This window comes from Rhipicephalus sanguineus, chromosome 6 (genome assembly GCF_013339695.2).
Source record: "Rhipicephalus sanguineus isolate Rsan-2018 chromosome 6, BIME_Rsan_1.4, whole genome shotgun sequence".
In the NCBI taxonomy this organism is placed as follows: domain Eukaryota; kingdom Metazoa; phylum Arthropoda; class Arachnida; order Ixodida; family Ixodidae; genus Rhipicephalus; species Rhipicephalus sanguineus.
In genome coordinates this window covers 150,751,770-150,767,090 of record NC_051181.1, presented here as the reverse complement: position 1 = coordinate 150,767,090, position 15,321 = coordinate 150,751,770, and the positions used below count along the sequence as shown (strand labels likewise).

Sequence of the window (15,321 nt, the reverse complement as noted above, 5' to 3'; positions counted from 1 at the left end):
TATTGAAGGCGCCTCTCTTTGCTGGTTGAACCGAGGGCACTCGCATAGTAGTCGGGCGATCGTTTCGTTGCACCCACAGGGCACGAAGCTGCAGCTTCCACATAGACAGGTCTACATTATTCTTTTTTTCATCTTTCTTGACCCTCTTCAATTCCTCAGCATGCATTAATTAACCGGAATTGCCCAGTTAACGTGCTTGTCTTTCTCATTTTCGCAGGTTGTCAGACCATATGGGCGGAGGTCTGCACCTTCCGAGACTGGTTGGCTACGGACGCTGAACCGCCTGAAAAAGGTAATCTGACATCGGAACTTTCCGCGTAAAGTGTAACAAGTCTCGCGTGTTAGGCTATAAAAAAAAAAAACACCTACAGTCCCCCTTTCCCTCAGTTTTCAATCTCCAAATTTTGCATGATTTAGCGACGACCTTGTTATCGCTGCTAGTCAAGCATAACCGTAAGGAGAATTCACAGAAACTAAGTCACGCGCAGCCGAGGTGATTTGAGGAAGGCTGGGGACCGCACCACTTTACACCTCGACTTAGTATGTAGCCTCAGGCGAATGCTATCAAAGCAGGTGGCAGGACAGCGCTTTCATTCTTACATTCTTACTTTTCTTCGTTTATTTGCCGCCCTTATACGGTCACAGGTGAATCCGGTGCTTCTAGCGCGCTCTACATATCGGAGAGAATTTCTTTCTTCGTCAGCAAATTATGGCGCTTCCCTCGAGCTGTGGACACTTGCTCGCTCGAGTGTTTATGCTCGCGCACGCGTTGTTTGAAGGGAAAAAAGAAAACAAAAAGAGCTGTCGCTTCAGCGCACACGTGTCCAACACATCCGACAGGAAGAGCGCACACGACGTCAAGAGGACGGCGACGCGGGGTCTTGTTTGCCCAGTGGTCCTACACGGCCCTCTCATTAGAGCCGCCGCCTCCTCGCTCCATTGTGCGCCACTGCCGTCACGATTCGCAAGAGCGCGTGCGAACGACGCCTCCTTTCCGCTCGGGGAGCGTCATTGACGAAGTAGCGCGCCTGGCCTGTGCTGATGGAACGAGGCGACGACATCATTTCCACGCGCCGAGGACCGTGTTCGCCGTTTGCGCTCCACTTCTCTGCGAAGATTTAAGAGGCACCGGTCGCCGGGACTGATTGAGGCCGCTGCGGCGAAGACTGCCGGTGCGAGTGATGGTAGCGCTGTAGTCAAGACTTGGTCGAGTCAAAGTCGACGCCGTGAGTTCGTGAGCACCTGTATGCCAGTGTATGGCGCTCCATGCATCATTACTAAGATTTTTTTTTAAGGAGTTTCTAACAGCTTAGAAAACGCGTTGCTTCACGTAATGTGCTACCGAGTGAAGCTATTAATAGCTTCTTAGTAATAAAAATAAGCCTCGCAGAAATGCGCGCAATCAAAATCAAGATCATAAATATTTCTTTGCGATCAAAAGTGGTGGTGTTACAGTAGCACTGCCGCCCTTTTCTGTAGTCGTTTGTGGGGTCCCTCTAGTCTGTAATCATCGTTAAAATGTGTGTACTGCTGCATTACCTCGAGAGAGTCCTCAGAGTTTGAAACGGTGCCTTTAGAAAACGCCAGGAATCAGTGTTGCCAAACGCTCTAGAAATTGCAGCGTCATGTTCACAGCCGCTTTTCGTTGGCATCCGTACCCTCCAGAGGTGACGTTCTTTTTTAGTCTCATTGTAAATGAAAACATCAACCATGTTGAACCCCGACAGTACCATAGCTAAACTATGAGTGTGGGGTCGCACGTTTCCTGTTTGCTTTAATTAAGAGTATTTACTACTTACTTAGTATAATGAGGCGGCTTTTGTCTATATGCATTGCCTAAAGTATTTTTCTTTTCGCTAGCTTTCGCTGGTGGAATTTAAAAAAAAATGTCAGCGCAACAATGGTTCTTGCATTCAAAATAACTGCTTACTGACACAGTTTATTTCACACCGCGAAGTTACGCACTGACGAAGAGTTCGGATGGAATCTCGCAACACGTTGGATGAAGACCGTGGGCAGGCCTAAAGTGACATGAGTACACTACCCAGAACGTACTACAGTGAGGGGGCCCGTGACTCTGAACTGCAATATAGTGACCAGGGTGTCGGAACGGAACGAAAACCAAAAACGAAAAACGGAAAAAACGATATTTTTGACCGGAACGAAAACGTAACCGAAACGTTATCTATTATTTCGTTATGGAGTGAAACCGAAATTTTTTCAATCGTTTTTCGGTTCACGAGAAAACTTGGCAATACGGAACAACTGAGGTCATGCAACGTGAGCAATGATGCATATCTCAGGGTACAGTATTAGCGCGTACCTCAGGCAGGAAATCCAAAGCAAAGATATTTTAAAATTGTGCGAAAAACAGATACGGTGGCAACCAGAGATGTTTATATTAACGCAAGTGGACTTTTGCGCGCCTGTCACGCAGGCCAGCGTAGAGAGGGCATTGTCGGCACTGAAGTTTGTTACAGAGAAAGCTGTTATGAGATCACAACAGCCAATTTTGGCGCCATAGTTGTCCGCCGCCGCCGGTGTCCGTAACCGCTATCGCGTGAAATAAAAAAATGAAATGAGAAAGAAATTTCAAGGATCGGATGGGATTTTAACTCGCGCCTAGCTGTGCGTGGCAGTCGAGTATTCAACCACAGTGTCACGCTGGTGCTTGTAACTCCTTCGCAAAAATACTCCTCTGCCTAGCTGTGCGTGGCAGAAGAGTAAAATAGCAACCTAATGTCACACAATGCGAATTGCTCAAGGAGTCAGTCGTTGAATGATTTCAGCCCGTTACAAAGGGCTCAGCCATAATTGTTCATCGTCATTAGCCACAGCACAAAGTGAACATAATGCCTCTCAGATGTGTACCAGGTACCACGATTCTCCGAAGAATGAGGAAAAATGGCATAGTGGGTGCTTTGCTACTTCAGAAAAATTATGATGATTTATGGCTTAGTGGATACCATGCATGCGTACTTGTATTAGTTTCCCCAAGAGAGTATAGAACGGGCTCTAGAAAGGCCACTCTTCCTGCTTACGCTGTGATTGTGCTACGTGTTCCGCGCAGGCTTGACGATTTTTTTAGGAGGTCAGTGGTCTTGTACAGAGAGTGCACTCAATCACGTGCTGCTTTTGAGATCGTGCTCACTCCCTTGACACAAAGCATTGAGCCCGCTAAAAATAATCGTAATTGACTTATGAGAAAATAAATACTATGACTTTGAAGCGCATGTAGAACTGGTTTGTGCTAGTCGGCAGGAATTCGTGGTACAGTTACTTCCACTCCTCTGAAGAACGTGGAAAGAACGTGTTTTACTCCTATCCCACTTTCTTAAGAGGAGGGCAAGTAACTATATCACAAATCCAATGTTTTTTTATGATTACCTTAACTTGAAATTTTTTGCATTAAAAAACCGTTACGAACCATTACGGAACGTTTTTTCTTTCGTTTCGGAACAGAAACGGAACGGAACTTTTTGTGGTGGAACGAAACTAAAACCGAAACGAAAAACATTTCGTTCCGACACCCTGATAGTGACGGTGAAAACGTTATCATACAGATGCGGTGCGCCGTAGTGACACGGGCAGACAAGTGACGACCTGGAAACGATGCATCGGCAATCGAACCGTATTTTAGATGCACCGAGAAGACCCGGTAAGACCACTTAGGTCTAAAGAATACTTAGTCGTCATTCGCTGCGGCCCCAGCACGTGTATGAATCTGTTGCCCCATCACTACAGCGCAGCCGTTAAATTGACGGGTCCTCGTCACCGTAGTCAGGGCCATATTTTTCGGACTTGGAAATTCCGATCTGGCTGAGGTTCACCTGATTCGTAGGTCTACACCCTAAAAGGCTCGGATTTCCTTCCTTTCGCCCATCATTCTCTTCTTGGAGAACATTGTGTTCTTAAAATGTTTAGCAGGGTGGACTGAAACCTTAGGAGAGCGTGAGAATATCGATGGGATGCTATATTGCCTTTGAAGGCTTCAATATTCCATTACTTGTAGGATATCATTATTGCTGGGTAAGAAAACCGCGTTTATAGAAAGGACACAAGGTGAGAAATAGCAGAAGTCTCTCGATGACCACCTCTAGGTGTGCAATGCTGGCTACTCTCCAGAAAGCAGATAATAGAAATAGGAGTTGATAGAGAGAGTGGAAGTAAATAGAAAAGAAATAATCAGGTTACAAGCCTCGAAGACAACAGGATACAGTACAGAAAAGTTTACAGATTTGTTAAAAAAACGTAGAGGCATCATTCGTGCCATGCTAGAGCGATTCCTGCCATCTTTCGTCGCATCCAACGCCATCGCAGTCCCGTTCATCTCGCTCGTATCAGACGTTCGGAAAGGACAAGCCGGAACGCGTTTACTTTCTTATTCTAAGGCGAACCCACCCCAGGGGTACGCGCGCGGCAATACGATTTTCAGGGGCCGAGCTCCAGGATGCCCGCTGAAATCTTGAACGACGTTAGAAACTCTTCAAAACGTCCAAGTAGGGGTGACATCGTGCATCGTGTATGATTCTCGGTGTTTGCAATGAGCGCGATCCACCCACCTGACACGCCATTCTTTCTGTTAAAATTTTCAGCGAGACATTTTCCAACGTGGAACTCGAATACAAAGTTTATAAGATTTGCGAAGCTCTCAGAGCCGAGATGCGCTCACCTGCAGGCGCGTCGTGGCCGGTGTCCGAACGAAAATTGGCTGGAGCCTGCACCGACGTCGGAAGCGCTGCAAGTAAAGAGAGAGAGAGAAAAAAAAACTACAGGTCAAGGATTGAATTCGCATTGCGAAAACATGATTTTCTTCGCAGAAACACACGAAGTATTGCACTGACTTGATACTAGCCCGAATCTTGGTTCAGCAGGTGAAGCAAATATTTTAATTTTTTTTAGGGAGTAAGGTTAGGCTGGTAATACAACAACAGATTGCAAATGTTAAGGTTTCAGTTGCCCTCACTATTAAATTCATGTGTCCCGTAATACGATATTTTTTCTAGTTTTAGTTTTCACCTCATATGTTTCTGTTACTGCTTGAAATGTATGGGGGTGCGGACCTCCTCGAGCCTGCGCGTGGGCTTTTGTTCTAATATTGATTGATTGATTGATTGATTGATTGATTGATTGATTGATTGATTGATTGATTGATTGATTGATTGATTGATTGATTGATTGATTGATTGATTGATTGATTGATTGATTGATTGATTGATTGATTGATTGATTGGCCGATTTGTAAATCTTTGAATGCATTTTTAACATTGTGGGAAAGATTAAACACATTTTGAACATTACATTTGACACGCGAACAACTGGGATATTATTAGACATATTACTCTGTAAATACTAAATACATTTCTCGTGACTTTACTCTTCTTAGGTTTCGGAGAAAATAGGAAAGACAGGAAATGGTGAGCGACGACGGAACATTGTTTCGCTGACATACTTATACGCTGCAGAGCTTTATAAAAAGCATTAATAACAATTTCCTAAATCATACTAGCGAATACAAATATTGAATTATTACACTTGAGCAGGATTGCGATATGGTGGAATATTGGTAAACGTGCATGTGCTCACACTACGTCATTTAAAATGTCGTATTCATCATATCACGGACATTTATATGAGTAAATCCGAAACGTTATTTCCTGGGGTTTTTACGTGTCAAAAACAAAACGGCATGATTATGAGCGATGCCATAGTGGAGGAATCCAGAAATTCCGACCACATGGGGTTCGTTAACCAGCTCGGACTTCTACCATTTTCGCCTTCGTCGAAAATGTGACCGCCGCGATCGGGATAGAACCCGCGACCTTCGGATCAGCAGCCGAACACCGCAACCACTGTACCACCGCGGCGGCCAGACGACGTGTTACACCCATACAAATATAGAACGGGTTGGATGGTGTGGTACTGATTTAAGCGCGGATAGGTGTTCGTCCGGAGTCTTCGTCTGGCCTCAGCCTGTCCTTGAGGGAGCTTATGTTGTTGGCGGTGATGGGGTACAATGATGATGTAGTAGGAAACAATGTAAAACGTCCGCTATATTACTTTCAAGGAAACATGTATACTGAGAGAGAGAGATAAGATTCTTTAATGAAATGCCCGGAGAGGTTAGCCTGGTTTGTCGCCTGGCTTGCTACTCCAGGTGTCGGGTGATTATGGTATATACAATGATCACATATACACCATATACACACAAATAGTACATACAGTCACAAACACACATATATACATAAGAAGAGTCCTTCACAGGCTTTGGTTAAGCTGAGTGTTCCTCAAAAACGCCAACAGCGCTTTTGTGCTGCGCATCGCACAACTGTTGTCTTGCCACGGGCCGAGAAGGTGCCGCAGCTCCAAGCTCGTGCCGCGTTGCAAATGAAGTGCCTCCTTCAGAATCTGTCGTTCTGCGTCGTATTGGGAACAGTCGCAGAGTACGTGCTTTAGGTCTTCCCGAGTGTTACATGTGGTGCACATGGGTGAGTCCGACTGCCTGATCTTGTGCTTGAAGTATTCGTGTAGGCAACGTCGAGTCTCAGCCGGTGAATGCAAGTTTCATCTTGTCTGGTTAATCCCTGCGGCACATGAAAGCTACACGTCGGGTCTATTCTGTGCAGCGGTCCATACTGGTTGTTCGCATCGCTCCATATTGTTCTCTGCAGATTACGCGCGAACGCAGACACCAGAATCGCTGCGTCTTTCTTGAAAAAGGAATTTCAATTTCCTCAGATGCTGTGTCATGCGCAGCTCTGGCAGCGGAGTCAGCTCGAACATTCCCTTCGATGCCGCAGTGAGCGGGCAGCCACTGCAGTACTACATCGTGGTGTAGTTCATGAGCATTATTGCCTAGGCGCCTGATGTCTAGGACTAGTTGGTCTTGCGTACGTGGAGATTTCAGGGACTGCAGTGCGGCTCGTGAGTCGGAGAATATCACCCAAGAGTCGGGTCTCTGATCTTTAATATATGCAAGCGCCCTCCGCAATGCAGCCAGCTCAGTGGCAGCGGCGGATGTACGGTGGCTGAGAGTGGCTGTGATGGTGACATTCGCCGACGGTATCCACACACCTATAGCAGATGATCCATCTGTGACAGACCCATCTGTATAAACGTGACGGCGGGTTCTATAGTTGGTGTTGATGTGTTCAAGAGCGAAGTACGTCAACGCTGGCCCAGGTGTGTTTCTCTTGCTCTTGAACCCCGGCACTGTCGTGACTATCGTCCAGGAAGGAAGCTGCCATGGAGGCCCCGACAATATCGACGGCTGTTCATACGTCGGGGGGAGTAACATTCGCACCTCAGAAATGCTGACTGAAGCAAGTGGATGATCTTGTACCCTTGCCGCAAAACGCAGACAGACTCGGAGGAACTCTTGCTTCATTAGCAGGGCAGCCGAAAGACGTTTGCTTTCTGTCAAGGTCCCGACTGTCGATGTATTTTTCGGTAAACCTAGGCACACCCTCAAGGCTTTGACTTGCATGCTCGTGAGCACCTGAATATTTGATTTGGTGAGGCCCTGTAGTGCAGGAAGACTGTACCGCAGGTAGCAGAGGGAAACAGAGCACACAGAAGTTTGGCTCAGGTACTTACACAGTGTGGTTTCGCAGTCTATGTGGTTAAAAGTTAGAACAAAAACCAGAAAAAGTCCTCCGCACGTTTCGAAGCTAGTTCCTAATGGACGTGTATTTGCTTTAGCCTTGTGTCTAGCTACCGAGTCCGTTCGTACGAGTCGCCTGTTACAGAGAAAACTGGTTGTCGTATCTGTACGTTCTCGTAAAAGCTAATTAGTTCTCGAAGGTTTTCTCGGTGATTGCTAATTGCACCGGAGTTTCTGCACCCTCGAGCATTTATCCCGTGTTTCGCGTTTCCATTAGCATTGTAACCGGATATTTCACTCGAACCAGCGCGCAGCGCTGATTCACGAGGAGCGTACTGTTCGTTGTTTAACTCCACTCGCATGACACGCGTCTGATCAGAGCGAGTCCTCGAACTGGGAGAGTACTTGTAAGGACACCGAACGGAGTGAATAATTGAAGAGGTAACGAGTTCGAACACTTACGCCGCGACTCCTCCGGCCTCCGTCAAGCTTAGGCAATATCGCGTTCTCTATTCAAAATGAGCCCCCCGCTCAGAGTTCGCATTTATTCAAGAGTTCTTTGTACGCAGCTTGAGCCCATAAGGATTGCTTCTAGCAGAGACGTCCCTTTGCGTACAGGTAAACGTTGGGGTATCGAACTTTTATAATTTGGGCCGTGCCACAAAGGAGAGTTTGAAATGGTTTCGCCACATAAAGAGAATCAATTCAAAGAAATACTTGCGCGAAGTGCGCTTCGAGCAGCATCCTTCGGCGGATTTGTATATCCTTAAAATTCGTGAAGGGAGCTTTTTCAGCGTTCTTCAGCGTGCTTATACTGGTATTTTCATAAAATGCTCTTTTGTTGCAAGCTTGATAAGCTGATTGTGACCTTATTTTTCAAAATTGGCGAACAGCTTTCCTACCGTGCCGTCTAGCAACTTTTTTCTCGGCCCAGTTTTTCCTCTTTCTTTCTTTCTTTCTTTCTTTCTTTCTTTCTTTCTTTCTTTCTTTCTTTCTTTCTTTCTTTCTTTCTTTCTTTCTTTCTTTCTTTCTTTCTTTCTTTCTTTCTTTCTTTCTTTCTTTCTTTCTTTCTTTCTTTCTTTCTTTCTTTCTTTCTTTCTTTCTTTCTTTCTTTCTTTCTTTCTTTCTTTCTTTCTTTCTTTCTTTCTTTCTTTCTTTCTTTCTTTCTTTCTTTCTTTCTTATCAGTTTCCCTAAACCAGACTTTGTCACTTCCTTGAAAGTTGTCTTCCTCTAACGGAGCAAGGTAATGCAGGCAAAGCACGCTTTACAGGAAAGCAGTAGACAAAGAATTGAAGCGTCCCAGAAGTGTGCAGAAGCTTAGGTGAGTGAAGCAGTGAGACATAATGAAAGTTGTGAACAGATAAATGTTAGAGAGCGTAGAAAAAGCCAAACAAATCTATACTGTTATATGCGTTACAAGGACAAGGGGAAAATGTTCGCGCGATGAAGTACGCGTACGGCAAGTGGTCAGCACAGTTCAAATAGTCGTTTGGGGAATCTCCCATCTCTATTGCATTTCCTTGCCTCTTGCAACGCGTAAAAAACGTGAAGGCTCTTAACACGAGCATGTTGTGTAAGGTAGTGCCGACCATCTTACACACCAGCAGTTGCCACAATGTGCCCAATGGCCGAAACTCCGGCGGCTGCCACGCCTCCAGTGCACTTTCTCGGCGCCGTCGAACAATGCATCGCAACGTTTGCAGCTGCGAACTCCCACAGAGGAACGCTCGCACAAGACTCTCAGGTCGGCCCCTTTTCCTGAAGCTTACTGTTCCGTTTCTTCTTGGGAACACACAAGAGGCACCTTTGGTTCCTTCATTCTTGCTTACGTCATTTCCTTCAGTTAGTGCAGGAACAGAGACACAAAAACTTTTTATTTCTTCTAATACCTTCTGTGGCTCTGCGAGTACTATATCTGCTCATCTCTGTGTTACCTCGAAGGCCTGAATCTGTCTATTATTACAGCTGCGAGCTTTAGTGCCTACGACATTGCTTCAGAGATCAGGTGTCAATATAATAATATCTGGTGTTTTACGTCCCAAAATGATCAGGTGTCAAGGCCAAGAGTCGGAAATGAGGCGTCAAATGGGCTAGTCTTATTCTCATATTATTAAAGGTGGGTAAACGTAAATAAAATGAAATTGCGCAGTCAGCTAGTCGGTGTTTGGATAGTCGAGCAGCCTTTTATAGTCTTAGAAAAGCGCACCAACAGCATGTTGATCGTCCCCGGCACCACGCAATATCCCACGCACTCTTTGCAGAAAGAACGAACTGGAGCACAAACCAGCGACCATCTGTATCAGGATGACGATTGCATTCTAGAGTCCTCGGTGTTTTTAATCTTTAGCATTTATGCTGCGATTGATTCGCTTCATGCTTGCGAAAGAAAGTCTTTCCTGCTGTGTTCGTTACCGCGCTACTTTCTGCAGTGATCATTTCCTTAGCAACCTGAACGGACACAATTTTCATGACCCGTGCTGACACGTTCTTCCGAGAATAATTTCAGTGTTGGCACGTGTGGAAGCTGCGGAACTTTAACGCTGACGCAACGGTTCTATCAATGTTTAATTTTACATTGCCGCGCAGAGCGAGACTGTGCGACTTGCAGCAAGACGGTGGCGCTTTTTTGTGGGAGTACAAAAGTTCAGAAATTTTAGGCAGCTACGCGACAGAAAATAGGAGTGCAAGTCGTTATGTCCGGGCCGTAAACTTGAACCTGGCTATACGGAAGAAGGTTTGGCATGGGTTTATAACGAGACCATATACCCTCTTTTATTCTACGCTTTCCACCATATTATTTGCCTTTATTTCTTTTTCTTTTTCAACTAACACTTGCGTGAACTTTGTTTACCTCGTTTCAAAAGCAGGCGTGGGGTTTAAAAAACAGCGATGAGTGGGACCCTGGTGTGCTCAACAACCCGGTTCAACGTTTATTGCATTTATTCTTTCGCTCTTAAACTTGTCTTTTCCATGTGTGTGTCTGGCGCCGAGGCGCCCACGTGCAAACGGATAGATAACTTTAGACGTGTCCCCAGGGGAGCGCTGCTTTCTCCTCGCGTCTGCTGATCGTATAGTCCAGCACTGTCGCGTTCTCATTCTCGCGCACTAGCGAAGTTCTGGAACGCCCAGAGTTGCGCACCAACCGTACGAGCAACGCAGCAGCCAAGTCGCGGTAGCGTGGGCGTGACAGGCACTGTTTATGGTAGTCCCGTGCTGAAGCGGCGATTCTCCTGAAGTGCAACGAAATGAAAAAAGTTGCTTGAACGCTTGCTTGCATGAGTGGAGACCGTGGCAAAGAGGCCGAGTCGTACCAATGGAAAGCGGTTTAATGGTGAACTTCACGTTGGCTATAATCTTGGGAATGATACTGAGGATTGAGACAAAAATAACGACATTCCGTGATTAAAATACACTAGGTACTAAACTTGTAAAGCCACCGTGCCTTTCATTCGCCTTCCGACAGCAATTGCTATAGCGCTTACGATGCACTGAATGTACGCTTGAATGTGAATGAATAAAATGAAATGTTATCAAATCAAAGTGAGCTTTTTGCGGAAGAATACGACAACTCCGTACAGAATATTTGTACCACTAGCCTTCGTAATTAGCAGCTTGTCCAACATAGAAAATATACAAAAGTTAGCAACCCGCCGCGGTGATTGGTTATAGGGCTTGACTGCTGCCCAGAAGGTCGCGGTATCGAATCCCAGCCGCGGCGATCGTATTTAGATGTAGGCGAAATGCTAGAGTCCCGAGTACTTAGATTTAGGTGCACGTTAAAGAACCCCAACTGTTCAAAAAAGATTTCTACGGTATCCCTCATAATCATATCGAGGTTTGGGGACGTAAAACTCCAACAATTATTATAATATTACAAAAGTTGGCAACGCACGTAATTGATCATGGAGTGAGAAGGTATTGTACATATATATGAGAATGTTTTAAGTTATGAATAAACATTTCTTGCCGGCGAAGAAACAGATATTACATTTCACTGTACAAGAAGAAGCGTTTGCATACAAGGTCAAAGCTACGTGTTACTTTTATTTCCACAAGCAGAACGTTCCATGTTACAGCATGAAAGAATTCTAGTAGTCGATCGCCGTAGAAATGAATGAATGAATGAATGAATGAATGAATGAATGAATGAATGAATGAATGAATGAATGAATGAATGAATGAATGAATGAAACTATCTACCCGGTGCCAAGGGAATAACAAATTGACAGTAATAATGTAATAAAGTGGCACAAAAGCTAAGCCTTAGCGACAAAAATGCACGGTGCTCTTTACGATGCCGCAGGCTTCGTAAGAACAGGGACGTCGAAATAAATGTGAAAGGAGGAGGGCCACAAGGTGAGACACGAATGTTCTTGGAACCACGAAAACTTTACTGTGGAAGCCCGCGCTCAATGTAAGCTTATAAGCGGAGCTGCATGTTCACTCCCACGCCATTTCTTGCACGTCAGGACACAAGCTTGCGCCAGGTTTACGGTTAACAGCGTAGCCCCGAAGCAGCTGCACCGGCGTTTGTTCTATACTTTCGTCCAAATATCAAAACAGTAGCATGCCGACAAGCTGTTCCATCCCGTGAGCACATTTGTTTTTATTAGGAGCCCACGGCTTCCATGAATGGGAGAAGTATAGCAGAAAAGTAAGCGAGAGGGGAGAAACATGTTGAATTCATCGTTATGCGAACATGGCGGTATCACTCGTTCGCTTCCGTTGCCGTAGCGGTTGTTTGACGATGCTACCGCCGCAGGCGCTCGCCTGACGTTGCTGGCGACATGTTGCTGGGCTACGAGCCACTCGCACGCCGGCAGCACTCGGTCCTTTTTCGCACGGTAAACAGACCCGAGGACTCCTCGTAATATAAGACTCGGCAATCCTGCTTTTCGTTGCCTCGATGTTCGGCGTAAGGACGGATTTTATGTTTGTTTTCGCACACGGAAGTCCAGATGGGCACCGGATATAAGCTTTGCTAGTAGTCGCCGTCTTCTACAAGCTCATTCATTTTTCTTTTCTTTTTTGCGCTGGTTCTTTTTCTGTCTTGGTTGCGTAGTTGCCCTGATGAGTTCGTGTGCTCGTTGACTACTGCGCATGCGGTAACTATGGAACGAGTGAGTTTTGCTTTGGCTTAGAGAAAGCTGCGAAGACATTTGAAAAAGACAGGTGAGCATGGAGTCATTATTTGCTGCTTTGGAAGCTCTGGTTAGTGATTAGAGTGCTTATATCCAAAACCTAACTTCCATAGAGTAGAAAATCTCTGTAAAGCGCGGATAGCTGTGTATGTGCTGACAGCCGTGATAACCCTTTACGCGACTTCTGAATTAGACGAACAGTTTCGTGGATGACGAATATTTCTTTTTTGAGAAGTCTTTTAGAACGGGTGCCTTAACGTCACAGCTTGTAAATGTCACTTGTTAAAAATGGCTGATTGGGCGAGTTGGCGATTAACGATACTTAAAAATACGAGCGCGTAACTTAAACATGGACTTAGGAAGACAAGGACAAGCGCTTGTCCTTGTCTTCCTAAGCAGCGAGTGTACTTATAAGCATTACCTCAAGGGCTTCGGCACGAAGACATTTACAGATACTTAAAAATACGAGCGCGTAACTTAAACAAGGATTTATAAAGACAAGGACAAGCGCTTGTCCTTGTCTTCCTAAGTCCTTGTTCAAGTTAAGCTCTCGTATTTTTAAGTATCTGTAAATGTCTTCGTGCCGAAGCCCTTGAGATAATGCTTACAAGTACACTCGCTGCCTTTCTTCTGTTGCCTGTGGGTTATGTTATGCTCCAAATAGTGTCATCTTTCATCCTCATTTTTCCAAGCACTTCCACTTATCTCAGCACAACGTATAGCGTTTCCAACTGGTCATTTATTCTGGTTAACGCACGTGTTTCTCACTTGACGTCTCCACGTTTTCATTCTCTTATTTCCATAAAAGCATGTCCTCGCGATAGTGCTCTTTTTTTCTTTATGGGTACAGTTCCCGCGGTATCTTGAATAAACGCTGACGTATAATAAGCAAAGTAACATTCAGAGAAAGGAGAAACGGCGTTAGACTGGCGCCCGCTCGCGCTATTCCGGCCAAAGATGACGAAACGCATCTGCTCAGAAGTGACTACAATCCGGACCGACGGCGTCTTACCTCTGCCTGACGCATGCGTAATGCGTTTTGTAACGACCTATCCGGAACTGCATTGTCGAGAGAAGCATTAGTAACGAGTCACTGCGGTCTAGAAAGTTCCGGCAACGTAACAACGTTCACCCAGCCGGGGGTTACAATAACAGCTCCGCTCTAGGGTTACAGTTCTGTACGAGGTAGCGCCAAAAGGGAAGGAAAAGAGAAAAACAGAGCGTTAGTCGGTACGAGTGAGGTAACATGGGGGAAACGAGTCTGCCGAAAGAATACGCGCAGAAAAAACAAAAAGAAAACGAAAGTGACGGAGAGGACTACCTGTCTCGAAAGCTGCGCGTTAGGCGGCGGCGTTGCCGTAATGGCGAAAGCGCGCCTTTTTGTGCCTGTCGTAACGGCGGTAGGCAAACCAGCTTTGGCCGCAGAGCTACTGCGTTTGCCACATTGCTCGACGCGTGGAGTGCTCCGGGTGGATCTCGTCAGCCGGCGCTCGTTCGGTCGGCGGAAGCCGGTGCGCGCGTGCTTACGTACGTGCGTGCGGTTAATTGTTTCTGCGTGGGTTTCGCACTTCGGCAATTCCAGCCGGCCGGGCCGAGCAAGCCTTAATGTCTTTAGGCCCTGCCGTGTGGCGGCTGCTACTGGCGGCCTCTACTGCGATGGAGAATAAGAAATGACGTAGGCGCCCGGAGAGTTCAGTGCTTCTACGATGTACCGCATGACGCACGCGAAGTCCCTCCTCCCCCCCCCCCCCCCTCAACCCCCTGGAAAGATGGCGCGACGAGTGCAGTCTTTGCACAAACCATTCCGCAGACCTCAGGTAGACAGGACCATAGCGACCCATCAATTTGCTCGACGGACGTTGTAAATATGCGAGTACACTGTAAGCGAGAACGCCGACATTCTATCTTAGTTGTTACTGCTGCTTTTTTTTTTGTCTGTCCTAACGCTGGTCCATTTATTTGCTCGCTAGGTCAGTGTTCGGGCTCAAGGTAAGCAGGTTAGAAACCTGCTGTGCTCACTGTCTCGTCATTTCTTACACCTAGGTGTTTCAGCCCTCTTCATACAAAGCTGTCTACGGAGTGGGCCTCCCTCGACGTTCGATTCACGGTGCGGCCTGTGAATCCATGGCAACGGTCACCGATCCGTGCGCGAGGCTCGGGCCCTTAAGCTCAGGTCTGTAGACCTCTAAATACGCGCATTTGTCAGGGTGGACGTCTCTGGCTGTGCTTCGTAGTAACGACTGAAGTTCGCTGAAGTAAGACGAAAAGAACCCTCATGTCTGTGGAGTATACAGCAGGGGCTGTGTCTGAATCCCACTTGAGGATTCGAATAAATAAATAAATAAATAAATAAATAAATAAATAAATAAATAAATAAATAAATAAATAAATAAATAAATAAATAAATAAAAGAAAAAGAAAGAGTCGTACGGGCCTACAGTTAATAACCGTTAGAGGAAACATTCAAGCAATTTACACAAGGAATTGGTGCGCATATCAGCGCGCATCGCAGAACTAATTTTTGTCCTGTTTTTCGAGTGTAAAGATTACCACGCAAGAGCGGCAGTAAAGCAGCA

General features: G+C 45.9%; 1 long non-coding RNA gene across 2 annotated transcripts; it reads left to right on the top strand.

The window, feature by feature from the left end:
- Positions 1 to 3: 3 nt before the first annotated feature.
- LOC119396783 (uncharacterized) lies at positions 4 to 14,932 on the top strand. Of its 2 annotated transcripts, XR_005184492.2 has the most exons (4): positions 4 to 109; positions 218 to 292; positions 12,667 to 12,776; positions 14,789 to 14,932. It is a non-coding gene; the product is annotated as an uncharacterized LOC119396783 (long non-coding RNA). The 2 variants fall into 2 exon arrangements; XR_007416646.1 differs by lacking the exon at positions 12,667 to 12,776.
- The last annotated feature ends 389 nt before the right edge of the window (positions 14,933 to 15,321 follow it).